Source organism: Chiloscyllium punctatum, chromosome 8 (assembly GCF_047496795.1).
Source record: "Chiloscyllium punctatum isolate Juve2018m chromosome 8, sChiPun1.3, whole genome shotgun sequence".
NCBI lineage: Eukaryota > Metazoa > Chordata > Chondrichthyes > Orectolobiformes > Hemiscylliidae > Chiloscyllium > Chiloscyllium punctatum.
In genome coordinates, this window is record NC_092746.1 from 23,977,956 (window position 1) to 24,001,029 (window position 23,074).

Here is a 23,074-nt window from a genome sequence, read left to right on the forward strand (position 1 = left end):
GTGGATAAATCCCCAGGACCTGATCAGGTATACTCTAGTACTCTGTGGGAAGCTAGGGAAGTGATTGCTGGGCCTCTTGCTGAGATATTTGGGTAATCGATAGTCACAGGCGAGGTGCTGGAAGACTGGAGGTTGGCTAACGTGATGCCACTGTTTAAGAAATGTGGTAAGGACAAGCCAGGGAACTATAGACCAGTGAGCCTGACATCGGTGGTGGAGGGAATCCTGAGGGACAGGAAGTATATGTATTTGGAAAGGCAAGGACTGATTAGGGATAGTCGACAAGGTTCCCCATGGGAGACTGATTAGCAAGATTAGATCTCATGGAATACAGGGAGAACTAGCCATTTGGATACAGAACTCGCTCAAAGGTAGAAGACAGAGGGTGGTGGTGGAGGGTTGTTTTTCAGTCTGGAGGCCTGTGACCAGTGGAGTGCCACAAGGATCGGTGCTGGGTCCACTGCTTTTCGTCATTTATATAAATGATTTGGATGAGAACGTAGGAAGCTCATTTAGTAAGTTTGCAGATGACACCAAAATTGGAGGTCATAGTGGACAGTGAAGAAGGTTACCTCAGATTACAATGGGATCTTGATCAGATGGGCCAATGGGCTGAGGAGTGGCAGATGACATTTAGTTTAGATAAATGTGAGGTGTTGCATTTTAGGAAAGCAAATCTTAGCATGACTTACACACTTAATGGTAAGGTCCTACGGAATGTTGCTAAACAAAGAGATCTTGGAGTGCAGGTTCATAGTTCCTTGAAATTGGAGTCGCAGGAAGATAGGATAGTGAAGGCAGCATTTGGTATGCTTTCCTTTATTGGTCAGCGTATTAAGTACAGGAGTTGGGAGGTCATGTTGCGGCTGTACAGGACATTGGTTAGGCCACTGTTGGAATATTGTGTGCAATTCTGGTCTCCTTCCTATCGGAAAGATGTGAAACTTGGAAGGGTTCAGAAAAGATTTACAAGAATGTTGCCAGGTTGGAGGATTTGAGCTCTTGGGAGAGGTTGAATAGGCTGGGACTGTTTTCCCTGGAGCATTGGAGGCTGAAGGGTGAACTTACAGAGGTTTATAAAATCATGAAGGGCATGGATAGACAAAATCTTTTCCCTGGGGTAGGGGAATCCAGAACTAGAGGGCATAGCTTTAGGGTGAGAGGAGAAAGATATAAAAGAGACCTAAGGGGCAACATTTTCACTCAGAGGGTGGTAAGTGTATGGAATGAGCTGCCAGACGATATGGTGGAGGATGGTACAATTGCAACATTTAAAAGGCATTTGGATGGGTATATGAATAGGAAGGGTTTGGAGGGATATGGGCCGGGTGCTGGCAAATGGGGCTGGATTAGGCTGGGATATCTGGTCGGCATGGACAAGTTGGACTGAAGGATCTGTTTCTGTGCTGTACATCTTTATGACCATATTGGGGTTTGCTCGATTTCTGGTCATGCCAAAAATTGAGCTTGCATTCTCTATACTTCACCATCACTCAATTCAATCCTAGTGTTCTGACTGTCTCAGGTAAACATGTCATTTTTAATAGTCACAAAAAAGCATGGAGTTAAATTTCTGTGCAGGTTCTTTTTATCACCTACTACTGTCATAGCCTTTTATATGGTTTGTCCAAGATTTAAGAATGTGCCTCCTGCTCAGCCATCACAGCCCAGGGTGAGGAGATAGAGCATCACTACACACTGATGAAGGTGCTCCATCATTGAATTGCAGTCAAATGCTCATATATTGGTAATGCATTGTCCTTAAATGTCGTGTCAAGTTCAGATCAGTACGTGCTGAGTCAGTGGCCACAAGTGGACTCTAGCCATACCTGGTAATGGATGTGTGTCTGCCTGCTTATCTGAAGCTGAGCTTGTAGACAGGTTCGGTTTCAGAGGATTCAGTTGAATACCTGGATAGGGAGCATGCTCAGTGAATTTCTTTACTTCTCAGACAGCTTCCTGTCACTCTCAAGGAACAGAGTGGAGTCTGATTCCCAGCTGACGGCGGATATCACAAAGAACCTGCCCTCTTTGCTGGTATCCCCACCATCCTTCAGGAAATCAGAAGGGAAGATTGGGTCAAGGGAATGGAGATGAAGTGGAAAACAAGTTGACCATCTTCACACCATCTTCAGCTTCCTCAACTAGGATGAGAGTTCACTGGGTGTTGAGAAAGTGCATTCCATGGGAATGTGCTGTCATCGTGAATGTTCTCAGGATGACACAGATTTTATCACAGAGGGATCCATGATGTATCTCCGTCATAGCACCTATGACATGACTTGCCCACCACTAGCTCTCTCCTATTGTGAGCTACTTTTTTCTGCAAGGAAGAGGGGAGAATCTAAATGTTTGGGTCAAATTGAGCTGGACTGGTATGGTTGCCATAGCTGAATAGTTGGAGTTATTTGTTGGTAGGGATTGGTGGTGTTTAGCTCAAATGGATACATGACTTTAAGTGTATGAGAGTAAGGTTGAGTATCTGGACGTTGGGTGTGACTCCTGATTGGTTGAATTGAAAAATGTAGTACACAGGGCAGCACGAGAGCCTGGTGTTCCAGTGGTAGCAGCAGTCATGTGAAGATGCATTTACTGACAATGATTACTCAACTGAGGTCATGAGGCTTCTTGTGGCACTGAGGCCAGGCGAGGACAGGACAGGCATCGGGACATTAGCTGTAAGGTTGTTTGCTTCTGATCTCTTCTAAAGGTGGCCCTTGAGCACCTTGCTACCACCTGCAAAACCATGCCGTCTTTCTATGGTGTCAACCTCTGGTACTGAGGTCTTAACTGCTGCAACAGTGACACTAGCTCCTGCTCTCTGCTCTAATGTTCAATTTTCTTGGTTGAGTGTTGTGGCAGCAGTACTCATCAGTAGCATCCTATAACTCAGTGCAGCCTACTGTTAAGAGGGCCAGATGTCTTTAAGAACAGAAGGCTAGCTGCACCACATGTATTTAGTGCACACTGCTTGACTCATGACTGAGCACTCAGGCAGCCAACAGCCGGACACCACAATCATGTGGTGACAGGACCATACTTGTATGCAGCTTCCCTCCCATGGAACCACCATGAGCCAATCATAAATCACATCCACTGCCCTCTGATAAAAATTCCAAACTTATGTTCAAACTATCAGGTTGCAATGATTGATTAGATTCCCTACAGTATGGAAACAAGCTCTTCGGCCCAACAAATCCACACCGACCCTCTGAAGAGTAACCCATCCAGACCCATTTCTGCCACCCTATATTTACCCCTGACTAATGCACCTCACACCATGGGCAATTTAGCATGGCCAATTCACCTGACCTGCACACCTTTGGACTGTGGGAGGAAATTGCAGGAAACCCATGCAGACAATGTGCGAACTCCACACAAAAAGTCACCCGAGGCAGGAATCAAACTGGGTCCCTGGTGCTGCGAGGCAGCAGTGCTAACCACTGAGCCACCATGCCATTAGAGGATTTTGTTGTCAAGCTTAACAATATACAATTTACATTGTGCATTTATAGTTGTAGTTTTCTCACTGAGCTGGCAGGTTTGTTCTCAGACGTTTTGTCACCATACTGGGTAACATCATCAGTGAGAGTCTCTGGTGAAGCACTGGTGTTAGTGACGCACTTTGACAGAACACCAGCACTTCACCTGAGGCTCACTGATGATGTTACCCAGTATGGTGGCAAAACATCTGAGAACAAACCTGCCAGCTCAGCGAGCAAACCTACAAACCGAACCTCAACCTGAGCTACAAATCTTCCCAAAAAGAAATCACATTGTGCATCTATCTTTATGCTTTCAAGGGAAATTGGTTTTGGGATAAAGCAATTGCAGGGTATTGGTCATTGATTTTAACAGAATACGGACAAGTGGGAGGTATTTGAACCCAATTTTTATATGTATGTTTTACATATCCAGTTCCAACAAATGTGTTGATTGCACTGTCTGTAAGATTCAGTTTGGCTTGGGAATGAAGTGAATATGCCCAAAGGGTTTCAGATGCTGCACTGGGAACGAGTCGGGTCATCGAACTTTTCTTCCGCAGTCTCTGCCTCCGTGCTTACCTTTTCCATCAGGACTCACACCCACCCTCTGAGGACTTGTTCACCCACCTCCAACACACTCCATCCACTTAGATACCCTGTGCTGGTCTGTTACCCACCCTCATTCTTTTCATCTCCAACTGCTGCTGTGACATTGACCGCCTCAACCTGTCCACCCACCTCACCCACTCCAACCTCTCACCCTCACAACACACAGCTCTCCACTCCCTCTGCTCCAACCCAACCTCACCATTAAACCAGGAGATAAAGCGGGGGTGCAGTGATAGATTAGCCACTACACCACTGAAGCCAGGTGCTAACTAATGGAAAGCTCCTCCTACTGCCCCCTCAACCACAATCTCACCTCCCATCACCAAACTATCATCTCCAGACCATCCACAACCATATCACCTCTGAAATCTCCCATCACTGCCTCCAACCTCATAATCCTGGAACCCCACACCGCCGTTTCTACCTCCTACCCAAAATTCACAAAGCTGACTGCCCCAGTCGATGCATCATCTCCACCTGCTCCTGCTTCACAGAACCTATCTCCTCAAATCACGACACCATCCTGTCCCCCTTAGTCCAGGAACTCCCCACATTTATCAAGGACACCACTCATGTACTCTACCTCCTCCATGACTTTCGTTTTACCAGCCCCCAATGCCTTATCTTCACCATAGACATCCATCTATGGTACACATCCATCTGTACACACATCCTGTACACATCCATCTGCCATGATGAAGGCCTCCAAGCCCTCCACTTCTTCCTCTCCCGCTGACCCAACCAGTACCCCTCCACCGACACACTCATTCAATTGGCTAAACTGGTCCTCATCCTCAAAAACTTCTCCTTCGAATCCTCCCACTTCCTTCAGGCCAAAGGAGTAGCCATGGCACCCGCATGCCCCCTAGCTATGCCTGCCTCTTTATCGGTTACGTGGACCAGTCCATCTTCCACAGTTACACCAGCACCATTTCCCACCTTTTCTCCACTACATTGATGACTGTATCGGCACCACCTCATGCTCACATTGTTCCACATCCGGCAGAGATTTTCCTGCATATCATCTCATCTACCATGTCTGTTGCTCTCGATGTGGTCTCCTCTACACTGGGGAGAGAGGACGTCAACTTGCAGAATGTTTCAGAGAACATCCCTGGTACACAAACACACACACACACACCAAACAACCCCACCGCTCTGTGGCCAACCACTTCAACTCCCCCTCCCACTCCACCAAGGACATGCAAGTTCTGGGCCTCCTTCACCGCCAAATCCTAGCCACCTGACACCTGGAGGAAGAACGCCTCATCTTTCATCTTGGGACCCTCCAACCACACAGCATCAATGTCAATTTCACCAGTTTTCTCAACCCCCCCCCCCCCACACCTCCTCATCCCAGATCCAACACTCCAACCAGGCACCACCCTCCTGAACTTCTCCCACCTGTCCATCTTCCTTCCTGCCTATATGTTTCACTCTCCTCTCCGAACTATTATCATCACCCCTACCTGCATCCACCTATCGCCTTCCTAGCTATTTATCTCTCAACCCCCTTGGGTCCCCTGCCACATTCCTGATGAAAGACTAATGTCCGAAACATCTATTCTCCTGCTCCTCAGATGCTGCCTGACCTGCTGTGCTTTTCCAGTGCCACACTTTTTGAATTTGTACATGCTCATTGGTGTAAATTTCAGGGCCAGTTTTAACTTTGGCTAATAATGTAAATTGGACAACTACTCCATAGTGATCTTCCAATTTTCAATTTGACAATCGTTCTCAGTTCATGTCCATCTCACACAATAAAAATTTCCCTCATTCACCCTTAGATGTCCTCTCCTCTGCACTTTTCAGAATTTATTGTCTTTTGATTAGCATATGAATGCAAATGTATGCATCAGTTTCGCAGCAAATTCTCCACTTGATTAATTCTGTGACAAAAAATTATGAAGTAATTGCATTCAGTTGGGTGAGGAAAAGATTACATACCCAGAGGTCAAAAATCCCCTCTTCCTCCCTCCCACCAAAAAACACAAAGCAACAGTAATGTCAATTTCCATGAAATGACACTGGGAGCGATAGCGAAGACATGACTGATAGGATCTGTTCTCCACTATCGCCAAACTCAAAGTTACTCCTCCTGGCTACAGACATGGCAAATCAGTAAAAGAAAAATAGGAATAACATCCAAAAACATCTTGCATTCACAAGAATCACAGAACATGGAACCTCCTAACTTCTAGAGAAAGGAAATCATGCTAAGAAGGTCCACCTTGTAATTTCTTTTCATTCATTCACAAGATATGGGTGTTATTGGCTAGGCCAACATTTATTACCTAGAGAGTTGAAAGAGTCAATCACATTGATCTGGGCCTGGAGTCACATGCAATCCAGACCAGGCAAGGCCTGCAAATCGGAGGAACAACACCTCATCTTCTGCCTGAATTCAACATTGAGTTCTCCAATTTCAAATAACCTCCCTCCCCATCCCCTGACCCCCTTCCCAGCCCCTCCCCCTCCTTTCCACTTCGCCCAGCCACCTACCGGATTCATCCCTCCCATTGACCAACCAGGTCATAGCGTCTACCTGTTTTCACCTATTCCCCCCCACCACCCTGCCCCTGCAACCCCCTTTATCTGCAGCTCCCCCTACACCCACCCTCAGTCCTGAAGAAGGGTTACACCCGAGATGTTGACTTCTCCGCCTCCTGATGCTGCTTGGCCTGCTGTGTTCTTCCAGCCTCCTGCCTGCCTACTTTGGATTCTAACATCCGCAGTTTTTTCCTGTCTCAGACCAGGTAAGCAGAGCAAAGTTCGCTGTCTAAGTGACATTAGTGAACCAAACCAGTTCTCCCCTCAACCATCATTCATGGTCATCATTAGACCCTTAGTTGTAAATTTTTGTTTTGATTGAATCCAAATTCCACCATCTGCTATGGCAGGATTCAAACCTCGGACCCCAGAGGTCTAGGCCTCTAGATTGATAGTTTAGCAGTAAGATTGGTAGGCCATTGCCTCCCATGCATGTTCAAAATTCTGAAAAGTGCTGTAATGGAAATTATCATGTCATGAATACATGAGGTATGTCTGCAGTGTGGTCATGCGCTACAAATTTATACAGTTTATTTAAACCTTATAGGCTTTTTTAGTGTTCCAATTTGCAGCAAAGCTTTAGTCCTAAGCACAATAAAAGTTAATTTATTACACTGGAATTTACTAAGTTAAAAGTGTGATAGTTATTACCTAATGTACAGATATAAAGATTAAAATTAGATATGGAAAAAATATATTTACGAAGATAAAGATGAGACTGTTGCAATACATAACTTGCTTTAAGTTTCTTTTTCTAAAGGGAAGTCAGAATTCAGCATGTGCAGTATCTTGTACAGTTGAATTGTTGTAGGTTTCTCCCAGAAGTAGATTAAGCAAAACAGTTTCTGGAAGGGAGTGAAGACCCATTTATTTATTGAGTGTCATGGCCCCAGGTGGACTGGTTCATTACAGCAGTCCCCTAGATGAGTGGCCTTTCTCCATCTCACCGTTGAGAACATTTCTCTCTCAAGGTATCTCTCAAAGCTCTTTCTAAGATTTGACCTCAAGTGTCATTTGGTAGCTTGTCTTATTTAGATCAAAAATTAAAGATGGCTGATAATTTTTGACAAATCATTGTTCCACAAAGCAAACTCAGTGAAGTTGGAATTTCCTGTGGTATTTTTGTAGTCCTTATTTCCTTCCCAAGCTTCATATTTTCACACCTTTAGAAGGACATATTATATTGTCCAAGGTTAATCAAATTCTAAGTCTCTCCCTTTGTGGTTAATGCTGAGATAATACATTAGCCTATCTGCCTCCTTTGGTTGAAGTGACATTAACAAGTGTAGTCATGTGACCTTGGGGAGCCACTTTGCAAGATTCCATGTCCATTTTTAGAGACTGATAAGCCTTCTTTACATAATATATAACACTATAATTTACACTGTTGTGACACCTGGAATTCATAAAAGTCCCTAAACATTCATGTATAATTTTTTAAAATTGATTATATAGTTATTGCCAATAGACTTTTTCTACAAAATGGTGGCTAAATTCAATCTGAACAAAGGGCTTTGCTTAGCAGATTCACAAATCACAAGCATTTTGACAATTATGACACTCGAGGATTTAAGATGGTGTAAATCTGTCCATTGTAAAGATGAGACATGCAGACAAAGGAAGTCCAGGTTCAATCGTCAGCCAACACTGAGTTTGTTATTCAAAGTCAGGAAAATAGGACCACAGCAATCCTAGATTACGATCTTGGAGAGTACAACCTGGCACGGATACTGTCTTAAATATGGTTCAGTAATTCTTGCTGCAAGAATGCATGTACAGATATAGATTGAGTACACCACAACAACTTATATTTATATAGCAACTTTAAAGTAATGAACCATAAACTTTCTGAAACAAAGTATGACACTGAGCCACATAAGGGATTATTAGGTCAGATGACCAAATACATGGAGGAAAAATTAAGATATGATTTAAAAGTGAAGAGAATCTGAGAGTGGAGAGGTAAAGGGAAAGAATTTATAAAGTTTGAGGGCATGCTGGAGGAACCATAATTAGCAAAAAGTCCAAATTAGAGAGCAGAGATATCTGGGAGGATTTATGGAATTACAGCATTTAAAAGGCATCAGGATGGTTTTATGAATAGGAAAGGTTTAGAGGGATATGGGCCAAGTGCTGGCAAATGGGACTAATTTGGTTAGGATAACTGGTCGGCGTGGACGTTTTGGACCGAAGGGTCTGTTTCGGTGCTGTACATCTCAATGACTCTATGATGACTCAATGAATGGAGGACGTTACAGAGTTAGAGAGGGGCAAACCTAGTGAGTGATTCGAAAGCATAGGCAAAAATTTTAAAGTCAGTATGCTGTTTGATTAGAACCACTGTTGGTCAGTAAGGACAAGGATGATAGGGGAGCAAGACTTGATGCAAGTTCAGGCAAGAGAAGTAGCCCTTTAGATGACCTAAAGCATACAAATGGTAGAATGTAGATCACCAGCAGGGGTGCCTTGGAATAATCACATATTAAGGTAACATGGGAATAAATGAGGGCTACAAGAGCAGAAGAACCAAGTGAGTGGAGAAGCCTGATGATGTTCCGCGATGGAAATAGATGGTCGTAGTTACAGTCCGAATATGAGGTTGGAAATTCATCGCATGATCAACAATAATAGCAAGGTTATGAACAGAATGGTTAATCTCAGATTGATGTCGGTGACAAGATTGATAGCGATTAAGTGGAGTTTGGAGCAGGGATCAAAAATTAAGTCTTCACTCTTTCCAATATTTAACAAAAGAAAATCTTTGCTCATTCAATACTGGATGCCAGATAAGCAAGCTGATAATCTAGCAACATGTAAAACAGTCGAGAGAGCTGATGGTGAGATAGCTTATATATGGGAAAATAAATGCCTTGCCTTTGAATGTTCTTACCAAGTGGCAGTATGTAGATGAGAAACAGAAAAGGACCAAAGATAGATCCTTGGGAGCCAGCACAGGTAACAGTGTTCCAGAGCAGGGAGAAAGCACAGTGCAAATATTTCTCTGGCTAAAATTGGATAGATCAGAATGTGTTGTGAGAGTCTGAAATGGTAAGATAGAAAAGTAGAATCTCATGGCAGACGGACAAAGTTAGATTCTCTCAATAGTTATTGTGATAATATAAAGCCTTTTCTTATATCGTGTAAGTGCATTCAGAAATGCAACAAACTGTATCTGATTTATTCTACAAGACTCTTCTCATTAGACTCACACACACACTGGATCAGAGAAGCCCTTAGAAAGTACGAACAGCAGCACACACAACAGAATGAAACTAGGTGAGAGCAGACTACTCCAGCAGGAAAACAGTGGAGAGGTGGTGAAGGAGGATGGAGTGATCAAAGGATGCAGTCAGGATGAGAAAGACAAGAACAGAAAAATGATCTTTGACATGGTCACCTATGATGTTTCAAACAGTGGCAGGGGAAGAAACCCAGTTGGAAGAATCCAAACTTGGAATTCCTGGAAAGATGGGAATACCTTTGGGAGATGACATTTAAGGACTATGGTGAGCAAAGGACAGCTGCAGATGGGACAATGGTTAATAAGGTTAGATGAGTGTAGGGTCAGTTTTGTGAGTAGAGAAATCATGACAGAAGATCTGGAGAAAGAGATACCTTCTGAAGAGGGGGCTTCATTAGGCTGACAAGATATGATTTAAAAGTGAAGAGAGGCTGAGAGGTGGAGAGATAAAGGGAGGGCATTTATAGTGTGGGGGCATGCTGGAAGAACTACAATTCACAAAATGTCCAAAACAGAGAGCAGAGGCATCTGGGAGGATTTAAACGACTGGTAGAAATTACAGACTTTAATGGAGATGGGATCAAAGGTGTGTCTCATGGTCAAGCTTAAGGATGGACAAGAGAGAAGCTAATGGAAGATGCAAGCTCAGTTTTAATGATGATGGTTATTGAATAGATTAATAAAACTCTTCACTGTGGAACACATGAATACTCAGCACTTTTCAACACCTTGACATTGGAACATATTCCAATAAGGAGTAAATGCGCCCGGAAGAGGTAGGCAGAATGAACTGAAAATTAAGATCAAAAATGAATGATCAGTTGGTAAAGTTGCCAAATTTTCTGACTTGGAGAGACGGGATAAACAGAAATTGTTTTTTTATAGTTCTTGTTTCAGTGGAAACAGCTGTCAATTTTACACCCCATGTGATTTTCAGTTCTAGTGAAATGAGTTGACACATGGCCATCTCTTTCCTCTGGTAGAAAAGGATAAAATAAACACTAAGAAGAGTCAGATGTGGTTGATCTTAATGAAATTGTCTTGAACCTGGATGCACTACATTTCAGGTAAAGTAACATTGTACTTTCCACTTTCTGGAGACTGGTATGTTCACACTGAGCCCACATGCCCTTTAGTGTAATCATGTTCTAAGTTTGGAACCTCGTGGTTAATTGAAATAATGTGAATATGTTGATAATAGCTCTGTACCAATTCAGAAAACCAAATTTAAAGCAAAATCCAAGATTTCAGCAGAAATGTTGTAATTATGTCATTTAATGGTGAGTGTATCAAATACGTGAAGCAATGTAGTCCAGGCAGCGGGCCGTGGAGGGGGTCGTTAGGGCCGACTTCCTGCCCCTCTTCCGCGGTTACATTAGAGCCTGGGTGTCTCTAGAAAAGGAGCACGCGATGTCCACCAACACCCAGGGGTTGTTCAGGAAGAGGTGGGCACCACAGGGAGTGGAGTGCATTATTTCCCCCTCTAACTCTATTTTGACTTAATCCCTGCCCTCCCCTTCACTGTTTGATCACACAGCATTACCCTTTGATGTGAAGGGCACTGCTTGTCACTGGCTACTTGGGTATTTCCTGTCTTCCTGGTGATGGAAATTTGAATAAAGATTCATGCACCTTGTGTCTTTTACTGTGTCTCACACCTGCACACACACAACATGGATGCTGGGGAAAAAATAAGCACTACCGCAGTTAGGCGAGAGTGTGGGGGTTAAACAAAAAAAGGAAAAAAAAATGAAGCAATGAATTTAATCCAAATAAATTATTCTGCTTTCCTGAGAGCATATGCACTTAATTATCCATATGGAATTACTTTCAACAGTAAAATCTTATGGAAGCTAACTGTTTGCATCTAACCCAAATTAATATTTTATAAATTTACCATCACTGTATCTGCACAACCTTAATAATGTGTTTATTTTTAATAATATACTTAACTCAATTTTTGCTGAAAACCGTTATTAATAGTGTTAACAGGATAACAATCCATCATGAAAGAGACTTTTGGACTTGCATCTAGCCTGCGTGATTCCTAATATTGTGCTAAGACTTTTTTTTAAAATGAAAAGATGCAGAGATGCAGTAAATCTATCAGCATTAGATGGTCTTTACTTGCACTACAGGGACCATGCCTTATAACAGGTGCAAAACTGTAAAATACTTGACAGTCACATAGTCCTGAACTGGTGCTGAATTTCCATCACAGCTTCTTCCAAGGATTCTATGCACTAAAACCAAAAACAGCAACATGTTTTGTTCTACACATTGGTACGAAACTGCAGTTGTGTTACCATGTCTGAAAAACGCAGGTCAGCATTATCACAAACATATATTTTTATTTGCCATGAGTTGGCAACCTCATTGTACACTGAATCTTTCACGTTATGACAAGACCATAGATAATGATACAATTTCAATGTCTTTTAACATGCCCTCACCTAACTGGACCATTAAGTGGAATCTTCCTGGTTTTGGAGAGTTGGTGGGGGTGTGGGAATAGAGGCATCCAGACAGGACTGGGAATGAAGGTTGGAATAGAGGCACTGGATCAGTGGTCTCATATGTTACGATCTTTTGGGAATCCAGCACCAGCCGGTCTGGCAGTGGGGAGTAATGAATCTAAAATGGTGGCTGGCATGAGGTGGAAACCTGAGAGCCCTCTCATGCCAATCTGTGCCACTGACCAGTCTGTGGAAGGGTTCTTATTATTTTACCTCTCACCTCTTCTTGTGGGGCGAGGTGGGGGGGGCAATGGTGGGCGGGGGGAATGGGTGGAGTTTGAGTTAGCTCAGTTGGCGAGAAGGCTACCATGTGGTTCCAAATAATGTCAATGGAATGGGGATTAATCCCCGTTCCAGTAAAGGTGCGAACCTCCTTACCCTACCCATGCGGTAAAATCATGGTGCCACATACTCTATCAACAGTGCAATAATTGAGGCTGTTACCCAGGGAAGAGTGGAGGTGTATAGTAGACAGCGGAAATGGGTACCACAGAGTACAATGGGATATTAATCAGATGGGCTAATGGGCTGAGGAGTGGCAGATGGAGTTTAATTTAGATAAATGTGAGGTGTTGCATTTTGCAAAGGCAAATCAGAATAGGGCTTATACACTTAATGGTAAGGTCCTAGAACAAAGAGACCTTGGAGGGCAGGTTCATAGTTCCTTGAAAGTTGAGTTACAGGTAAATAGGATAGTAAAGAAGGCGTTTGGTATGCTTCCCTTTATTGGTCAGAGCATTGAGTACAGGATTCTTGATTAGTGGTGCTGGAAGAGCACAGCAGTTCAGGCAGCATCCAAGTAGCTTCGAAATCGACGTTTCGGGCAAAAGCCCTTCATCAGGAATAAAGGCAGTGAGTCTGAAGTGTGGAGAGATAAGCTAGAGGAGGGTGGGGATGGGGAGAAAGTAACATAGAGTACAATGGGTGAGTGGGGGAGGGGATGAAGGTGATAGGTCAGGGAGGAGAGGGTGGAGTGGATAGGTGGAAAAGAAGATAGGCAGGTAGGACAAGTCCGGACAAGTCATGGGGACAGTGCTAAGCTGGAAGTTTAGAACTAGGGTGAGGTGGGGGAAGGGGAAATGAGGAAACTGTTGAAGTCCAAATTGATGCCCTGGGGTAACATTGAGTACAGGAGTTGGGAGGTTCTTGCGGCTGTACAGAATATTGGTTAGACCACTTTTGGAATATTGTGTGCAATTCTGGTCACCTTCCTTTCGGAAGGATGTTGTGAAACTTGAAAGGATTCAGAAAAGATTTATAAGGATGTTGCCAGGGTTGGAGGATTTGAGCTATAGAGAGAGGCTGAACAGGCTGGGGCTGTTTTCTCTGGAGCATCGGAGGCCGAGGAGTGACCTTATAGAGGTTGATAAAATCATGAGGGGCATGGATAGGGTAAATGGATAAGGTCTCTTTCCTGGGGTGGGGAGTCCTGAACTTGAAGGCATAGGTTTAGGGTACATAGAACATAGAAGAATACAGCGCAGTACAGGCCCTTCAGCCCTCGATGTTGCGCCGATCAAAGCCCACCTAACCTACACTAACCCACTATCCTCCATATACCTATCCAATGCCCGCTTAAATACCCATAAAGAGGGAGAGTCCACTACTGCTACTGGCAGGGCATTCCATGAACTTACGACTCGCTGAGTGAAGAACCTACCCCTAACATCAGTCCTATATCTACCCCCCCTTAATTTAAAGCTATGCCCCCTTGTAATAGCTGACTCCAAGAAGGAGAGGAACAACATAAAAGGGACCCAAGGGGCAACTTGACTCTAAAAGAATCCTCTTCAGAAGCAACCTCAAGTTCCCTTGAACTGGAGGTGCAGCCTCAGGGAGCCACCCACTGTCCTTTATTGAATAGAGGTCTTGGGGGCAGCATCTCAATTGATTGTCTCTGGGAAGAGCTCCTGACAGGCTGAGTGGAAACAGGAACAATTCACACAAAGGAGAGGAATGTGCACATTATGACGAACCTAGTTATCAGGAATTCAGAAAAAAAACCGTGGATGCTGGAAATCTGAAACAGACACGGAAATTTCTGGGGAAACTCAGCAGGTCTGGCAGCATTTGTGGAGATAAAGTAGAGTTAACAGAGTTAACAGAAACCCTTCATCAGAACTAATTGCAACCGGTTAAAGATTAGTAAATATACCGAAGATAGGGTGGGGAGGGGTTGAGGAGTGAACCTTCTTTGGGAATGTGACCAAGCAGGTGGATCTTTGGGAATGTGACCAAACGGGTGGATCTTTGGGAAGCTGACCAAACAGGTGGATCTTTGGGAATGTGACCAAACGGGTGGATCTTTGGGAAGGTGACCAAACAGGTGGATGAGGGTAAAGCATTTGATGTGGTGTATATGGATTTCAGTAAGGTGTTTGATAAGGTTCCCCACAGTAAGCTATTGCACAAAATATGAGGCATAGGATTGAGGGTGAGCTAGCAGTTTGGATCAGAAATTGGCTAGCAGAAAGAAGACAGAGGATGGTGGTGGATGGGAAATGTTCATCCTGGAGTTCAGTTACTAGTGTTGTACTGCAAGGATCTGTTTTGGGTCCACTGCTGTTTGTCATTTTTATAAATGACCTGGATGAGGCCATAGAAGGATGGGTTTGGTTGATGGAGTTGTGGACAGTGCCAAAGGGTATTGTAAGTTGCAGAGGGGCATAGATAAGCTGCAGAACTGGGCTGAGAGGTGGCAAATGGAGTTTAATGTGGAAAGGTGATTCACTTTGGAAGGAGCAACAGGGATAAGGAATACTGGGCTAATGGTAAGATTCTTGGCAATGTAGAGATCTGGATGTCCATGTACATAGATCCCTGAAAGTTGTCACTCAGATTGATAGAGTTGTTAAGAAGGCATACAGTGTGTTAGCTTTTATTGGTAGAGGGATTGAGTTTCGGAGCCACGAGGCCATGCTGCAGCTGTACAAAACTCTGGTCTGGCTGCACTTGCGGTATTGTGTACAGTTATGGTCACCACATTACAGGAAGGATGTGGAAGCTTTGGAAAGGGTTCAAAGGTGATTTGCTAGGATGTTGCCTGGTAAGGAGTGAAGGTCTTATGAGGAAAGGCTGAGGGAATTGAGGCAATTTTCATTAGACGAAGAAGGTGAAGAGGCGACTTAATTGAGACATACAAGATAATCAGAAGGTTAGATAGGGTGGACAGTGAGAACCTTTTTCCTCAGATAGTGATGGCTAGCATGAGGGGACATAGCTTTAAATTGAGGGATGATGTCAGCTGTAGTTTCTTTACACAGAAGTAGCAGGAGTGTGGAATGCCCTACCTGCAACAGTAGTCGACTCACCAACTTTAACGTTTTTTAAATAGTCATTGGATAGACATATGGATGAAAATGGAATAGTGTAGGTTAGATGGGCTTCAGATTGGTTTCACAGGTCGGTGCAACATCGAGGGTCGAAGAGCCTATACTGCGCTGTAATGTTCTATGTTCTAAGATAGGTGGAGAATGGAGCCCAGAGAGAGAGAGACAAACAACAGCAACTGGGCTGACAAAGAAATGGGTAATGGTCGGCCTGGGAGAATTAATAGCTGCTAATGGGAACTATTGGCAGCTGATAATATGTTGGTTGTGGTTGTGATGACAAGGCTTGGGTGCGGGGGTGGGGAAAGGAGATAGAAAAAGGTGCTCAAGCTTTAAAACTGTTGAACTTGATATCAAGTCCTGAGAATTCACGTTATTGGGAAAGGTTCGACAAGGTGGTTTTTCTGTGGAAAGAAGGGACTGAGAGGTGCCCTATTCAGCACATCTATTATGTGAATTGGACAATTCTTAGAAAAAGTTTTCTTACTTGCACTTAAGAACTTACAATAGTGTAGGATTTTTTTAGCTACTACTATTTAAATAGTTCTACAACCAAATTGGCAAATGCTTTCAGAGTTGCATTGAGTTCCAGCCATTTGGAAAGTATGTGAAATTTGCAGGGGCAGTTCTCAGAAAAGGATTGTAGGAGAACAATAGGAACGCGTGGATTCTTGGGCAAGCTTCTTAAACTGGACTCAGAGCTTGTGCAGTGTTTGTTGTAACCCCAGAGGACCAGCCACACTGTTTTTAAAGCACAATTTTGGCTGCTCGAAGTACTTAATGTGTGAAAGAACTAATCATGCAGCAAACATCCTTTCGAGTATTTATAAGTAAGCAAAGGACATCCACTAATTGTCCACCCCATCCGATTGGTTGATATACAGCAATAAATACACAATACAAGGAAAAAGGAAACAGCCCTATGCATCTGCACTGTCTTACAAGCAGTTAATGGGAATCTGAATAAAACACCTCCAGAGTTCCAAACACAAATTTTCCAATAAAGTCTGCTTCCTCCAGGACACTTATCATCCCCAGCAATTTTCCATTCTTTGCCATACATAGCATGCATAATGCTAGCACTGTAATGTAGCAGTTGTGAAATGTGCGCAGTAACGACAAAGTATTTTTAACTGGTGTCTATAATTTTATATTTGTTTGCTGCAACGCTGACGTGCATCGCTGATATTGCAATAATTGAATTTTGAATCAAGTTAAACAAGAAAGTTGAATAAATAAATTAATTACCATATGACTACCACCGTGGGAGACAGAGATCTGTGGAACACATTGCTCTAAAATCCTTGGAGATTTAAGAATCTCTTTTCTCCAAAGCAGGGATGCTGCTTATCAAAAGGCAAGCCAAAGTATTCTCAGGACTAGAGCATGCAAACATCTCCTGCTGAGCCAAGACATGTAATTACAAGTCTGCCAACACTTTGATCCTCATCGGTGTTTACAGTTTCCTTTAGATAAGAGACGATTTTTCCACAGGATAACTGGCAAAGAAAAATTGAATCTTTTTCGCTTTTTCTTTGCCCTTAATTTTCAATTCCGTTCCCCAGAGTGTTGATTTTTTTAAAGATGACTGATCTTGATCTAAGTAGAATTTAAAATCAGAACTAGAAGGAGATCATAAAATGTACTGTCTGGGAAGATTCTCGTCATCGCTGTTTGGCAGATTGCCAGCAGTGCTAACAAATGATCAGTGACTTATTAGTGAAGTAGCATCAATAAAAGGATAGTGAAGACATCCTTAGATCTCTTTCTAATATAGTCTTTCCAAGCTTTCATAATTTATCTCAATAAATTTGCCATCATAAAATGCAGTTGCACTGCACTAACTCCATGTTTTTTTAGCCAGTTAGAAACACTGATATAATTTCTCCATTAATCTCCGGCTGACATTTTCGACGAAATTTGTGAAAGAACTTTGTTCTTATTTCAGGGTTCGTAGAGCAAAAATAAAGATGGTGGGGATGCTGAAGGAGATTTTTGAGGAGTCAACCAATTAAGGGGACACCGCTGGGAGCCCCATCAATTCAGGGCAGTAGATGTGCTCTTTGTTTGGAAAGGCCAAAGGGAGTACCCAGGGTTAGACTGGCTGGCTGTAAAAGTGGGTACTTCTGAAGACTTATAAAAAGGATACTGGGGCCACGGCCATGGGGCCATCACTACGGTGAGTGAGTCTTTCCACAGCTGTCACTGTGGTCCTTGAAGCCCAGAAGAACCTTCCTGGATGGTTTTAAGGATACACCTCTTGCACTGCCTTGGCCTGCCATTAGGAGGCCACCATGGTTCCACTACAGATTTCAGTCTCAAAACCAGTGCCATTCACTTCCACTGGATTTGGCACAAGTGGCTATTCTCATCCCCAGATACTACCTCCCTGAAAATAGGCCAGAAAGGGAACAGGTCTGCAAGGCCAGCACACCAACCTCCCAACTTGCTCACACCCCAGGATCAAAATGCTGGCCTTATTTCTTCTACAGTCAGTTTAATGTCACTTGTCTTTGGAGATAACTAGTGGGGCATCATTACAAAAGTAAAACAAAGTAATGACAGATGAGGAATGATTAACTAAGCGCACAAAGTATGTAGAATACTATGAACATTTCCAGAATGGGACGATTGGGCGCAGCCGTCTGGGTGCCGACGTTTTGGCACGGCCGTTTGGGTGCCAGCTGATTTGGCGCCAGCCCATTTGGCGACGGATGTTTTGCCGCTAGGAAAAAAATGTTGATTGATTCATTATCATTCAAAAGTAGAACTTTAAAAAGTTTTAAAACTGTAATTTTATTGAAAAGTAAAAACATTAAATCAGTTAATTACGGATGGTTATGTAACAGATATATTGTAATTTTGTTACACTAAAGCTGTCCATACAGACAGATTTACAAATAGAGAAATGTTCTTAGCGCCAAAACATCCGTCGCCAAATGGGCTGGCGCCAAATAGGTTTGGTGCCCAAACGGCTGTGCCAAAATGCCGGCGCCCAAATGGCTGTACCAAAACGTACCAAACCCAAACATTTCTGCAGTTGGCTTTCACAAAGGAAAGTGCTTCACACTTGATTAAATATTTTTTGAAGTGTAGTCATTCACTGTTGTATTATAGGAATTGGACGATATAGCTCTTTCAGATAATGGCCCAGATATAAAGTGTCAAATGGCCTTCCTCTGCACTGTAATATTCTGTGATGTTAGGAGAAGCATGAAAGTGATTTAATTCAGATTGTAGTCCGATTGACATTTTTCACTTAATGTTGGAGGATGATCTATTCCAGCAAGCCAGTTAGTGATGGGTAGAACTGGATTCAATCTTCACATGACATTGGATATACTTCAGTGTTTTGCATGTTATTAGTCAACACGCCTTCACTCTGACAATTGGCTTTGATCTGTGTCTATTTGTAAAATTATTGATAAACAAGTTATTCAGACATGTTGTGATATAACTCTGAGGTAGGGGGTATGTGTATTGGGACCCTGTGACTCAGACTTAGAATCACAGCGCCACAAGACCTTCTGGAAATTTTTAAAATCAGTTTGTTCAGAGATAAGAGTCCAGATTTTCTGGTGAACAGATAAATGATTGTCCAGCAGGTTTAGGAGCTGTGCATGGGGACCCTGAGGAATCCTCATCGTAGTAGACTGGTGAATTCCCTTAAGCCTGGAACCTTCTGAAAATATCCATTATATCGGAGAATTTGGAAGGTTCGACTACACTTAGGAAAACGGTTACTCAGAGAAGGTTAGACTATTTAATAACTAGGCTAGCTCCAGAGTAACCTTTCAACGAACACTCAACCTCCCTCACACATCCCCGACCACACCTTACTCAAACATCATCCTTTGCCCTGACTCTGAACTGACCCTCCTCTTTCCCTGGGACCTGACTCAACCCCTGCCACCAGCCCCAGCACCCTCTCATAACTCCATGCCAATATCCTCCCCCCTCCCCCCACCGTTGGACACCTCCCCATTGTCCATCGTAGGATTCGCTTTTTTTGCCCACTTTGATCTTACTGAAACATTCCAACATTTGCCTCCCCCTTTGCCACTTTGTGCCCGAGCTCCCTACTCCCTGGCACGCTACCTCCTATTTGGTGGCACCCTATTCACCTAGCTCCCTGCTTGCCTGTCACTCTATGCACTAGGTACAATACTTCCCCAACACCCTACCTCTACCAACCTTGCACTTTCCTTACCTGGCATCCTGCTCAGCTGCCACATTGATCTCATACTGACCACATCTACTTTACTCATTCACAAGAGGGTGTCTGTGATGCTGAAGATGGGAATCGTAATATACGGTGGTGGACTGCTGTGAGAAAGGGATTATAAGTTTGCCTCCTCCTGATTATCTTGAACTATGGTCGACCTAACAGAATAGTAGTACAGCTCTACATTGCTGAAACAGCCCCAGCTGGAATTTCCTGTCAGAAATGTAGAGTTCTTTCGCTTTGTAATAAAGAAGGAACTCCTTGAAAATTCCAGCCTGCTTTGACATAGCTCAAAGGCAAACGGGACCTGAACCTGGATTTGCCTAACCAGATGTTGGCACACCACCAGGAGAGCCCTCTATGGTCTTTCATATTAGCTCCAATTGACTCACTCACTCAGTTATGATGCCACTGTAACTCAATCCTGGACCTTCTGGCTCAGATGTGTGGAGATTACCCACTTGGCCAAAGATCTCCTGTCCTCATTCCTATTGGCCCAAGTGACACCCCCAGTTAATTCCCACTGTCTGCTTTTCAATGAGTTATTTACAACCAACTGAGGATTTCTCTTTTTCCCTATTTGCAGTTAAATCATTCGTATAAAAATTTTCATAAAGTATGATTTTATTGTAAAATGCACAAAGTTTGCCTTAGTGACATTGCTACAATCTACCTGACACTACCTACAATGAATACAACCTGAGAACACCAGTATTTGTATATATCAATTTATTGACGTATTCAGCCAGGGGTTGCTACAAGCTGTAAGTTGTGTCGGGTTCTGGGAAAAGAGCAGCTTCATTCCCAATACCACAGGGAGCTCAATTAACATCTCGTCAGATGCTGGTAACACCCTGTCGAACATCGGCTGAAACGCACCACTTCCCAATACTTGCGAGTATTTTTCAAAGGTGATACAAAATCAGGTGGCCTCTGAAACTGATTCCAACCTATCATATATTCGGTTTGTGCACATATCAAGATGTGTATATATAATCTGTGAAAAACACCACTGAGGAACTATTGGATATAATGAAGTCAGAATCCCCACTGAGAGCCACAGGAGTGTGAGAAAATGCCAGAGTGCTGAGTACCTGTCACTGTGAGGACTGTATAACCTGCTCTGTAAGGGCCAGAGCATTGGTCTGATTGTAGAAAAGTAAGCACAACCAGCCTGCAGTGGCATTACGTCTTCAGTGGCTCAGTCAAGATCAAGGGTGGTATATAATGGCGACAGTGGGGATCTGGTCTTCCTGTGGGAAAGCCAGAAAGACCACCAACCTACCCCATCACCATCAGGCACCAAATTAAGCCAAGGCACATCCCCCCCCCCCCCCCCCCCCCCCAGGGTGCACCAAGCCAGCTCATCAGAGATAAATATTTCTTCATTGCTTGGCAGTGCCACTATTGAGGCAGTGGCTGACCCCAGAACTATACCCAGCTGAGGTGTCTAAGATTGGAAGGAACAGTGGGCGGCACGGTGGCACAGTGGTTAGCACTGCTGCCTCACAGCGCCAGAGACCCGGGTTCAATTCCCGCCTCAGGCAACTGACTGTGTGGAGTTTGCACGTTCTCCCCGTGTCTGCGTGGGTTTCCTCCGGGTGCTCCGGTTTCCTCCCACAGTCCAAAGATGTGCAGGTCAGGTGAATTGGCCACGCTAAATTGCCCGTAGTGTTATGTAAGGGGTAGATGTAGGGGTATGGGTGGGTTGCGCTTCGGCGGGGCGGTATGGACTTGTTGGGCCGAAGGGCCTGTTTCCACACTGTAAGTAATCTAATCTAATCTAATCTAATCTAGTCACTGTAAGAAATGGCAGATGTGGTGTCACTGGGTGGGATTTGTGGGGACCGGGCAGAGGAAGATCAGCAGCAAGGACAGAGAATTGGCTCTCAGTGGTTCCATGCTACTTCCCAATACCTCATCCTTCAATCAGGCAATGAGTGGATGAGAATGGAGAATTCTACTCCCCAGTTCCCCTCCCACTCCAACCCTAATACTCCTCAAAGTCTGAAAGCAACCCGCAAAGGGGAACCCATGCTCACAGCCTGTTGCTGAGTTAAGACCAGGGCCATCACAGTAGGGTACTTATTGCACACAATCAAATAGTCACCCTTTTTGACCAAGATACACGTATCCTTTCTGATGTTTTATGTCTGATAACTTATAATTTTTATACAATTGTTTCTGTTATTACATTTATGATCACCACATCTCCTCACAGGTGTTTGACTTTACAACTATAGATGGCCTGGAGATTTTGTGATGTCTTTAGATTTGACAGAATGATAGTTTGTTGGATAGAAGACTGTTATCTTGACTTATCTTCCTGATGGTTTGGGGTCTGACATTCTCTTCTGAATTGGAGGACCTATAATCTCTTGGATTAGTTTTGTGAAGTGTGAGGTCCTGCTACACCAGGCACCATATTCTTTGCAATATCATTGAATCTTTAGGCATTACTAGTCTCTTAGTGGTATGTTCCATGGGGTTATCTGCTCTACATCTTTAATTTGTGTCGGTGGTTTTCATGCTCAGTCTACTTGCAGTTCTGTGCTGAAGTAGGCCAGCTTGTTGTTTCAACTTGAATTTAGTTGGGACTTCCTCATTTGCTCTCAGTGAGCAGAAATTAGCAGGTACATGTTTTGAATTTCATGTTGAGAATTCACAACGTCTAGTTTGCCTGCTACAGGTGGTAGGATAGGAAACTGCATTTTAATGAGATGGGATGTGCCATTGACAAGGAATAATCCACCTTAATGAGCAACTTTTTTTGCCTCGTGAAAATTCACCTCAACACCCAGAAATTAGTTTAACAATTCAACAAATTGTTCCTGCTGTCAAGGTGGACCTCACTGAATTCCTGGCCTGATTCTACCAGAACTCACCATAACCCACAATGTTCAGGCCCCTATACAATTCCAGCTAAAGATCCTTCCTTTTTTTAAATCAGGTGCTTACTTTTGAACAAATACAATGAATGCAAAAATCACTTGAGTCTCATCGAGAAATTGTCAACTGGCCAAATTAGACAGGCTTCATCACTCATACAAGCTACTGAAATTTATCGACTTCATTCAATCTAGTAATGCTAATGGAGAAATTACATTTCCCGGCTGAAG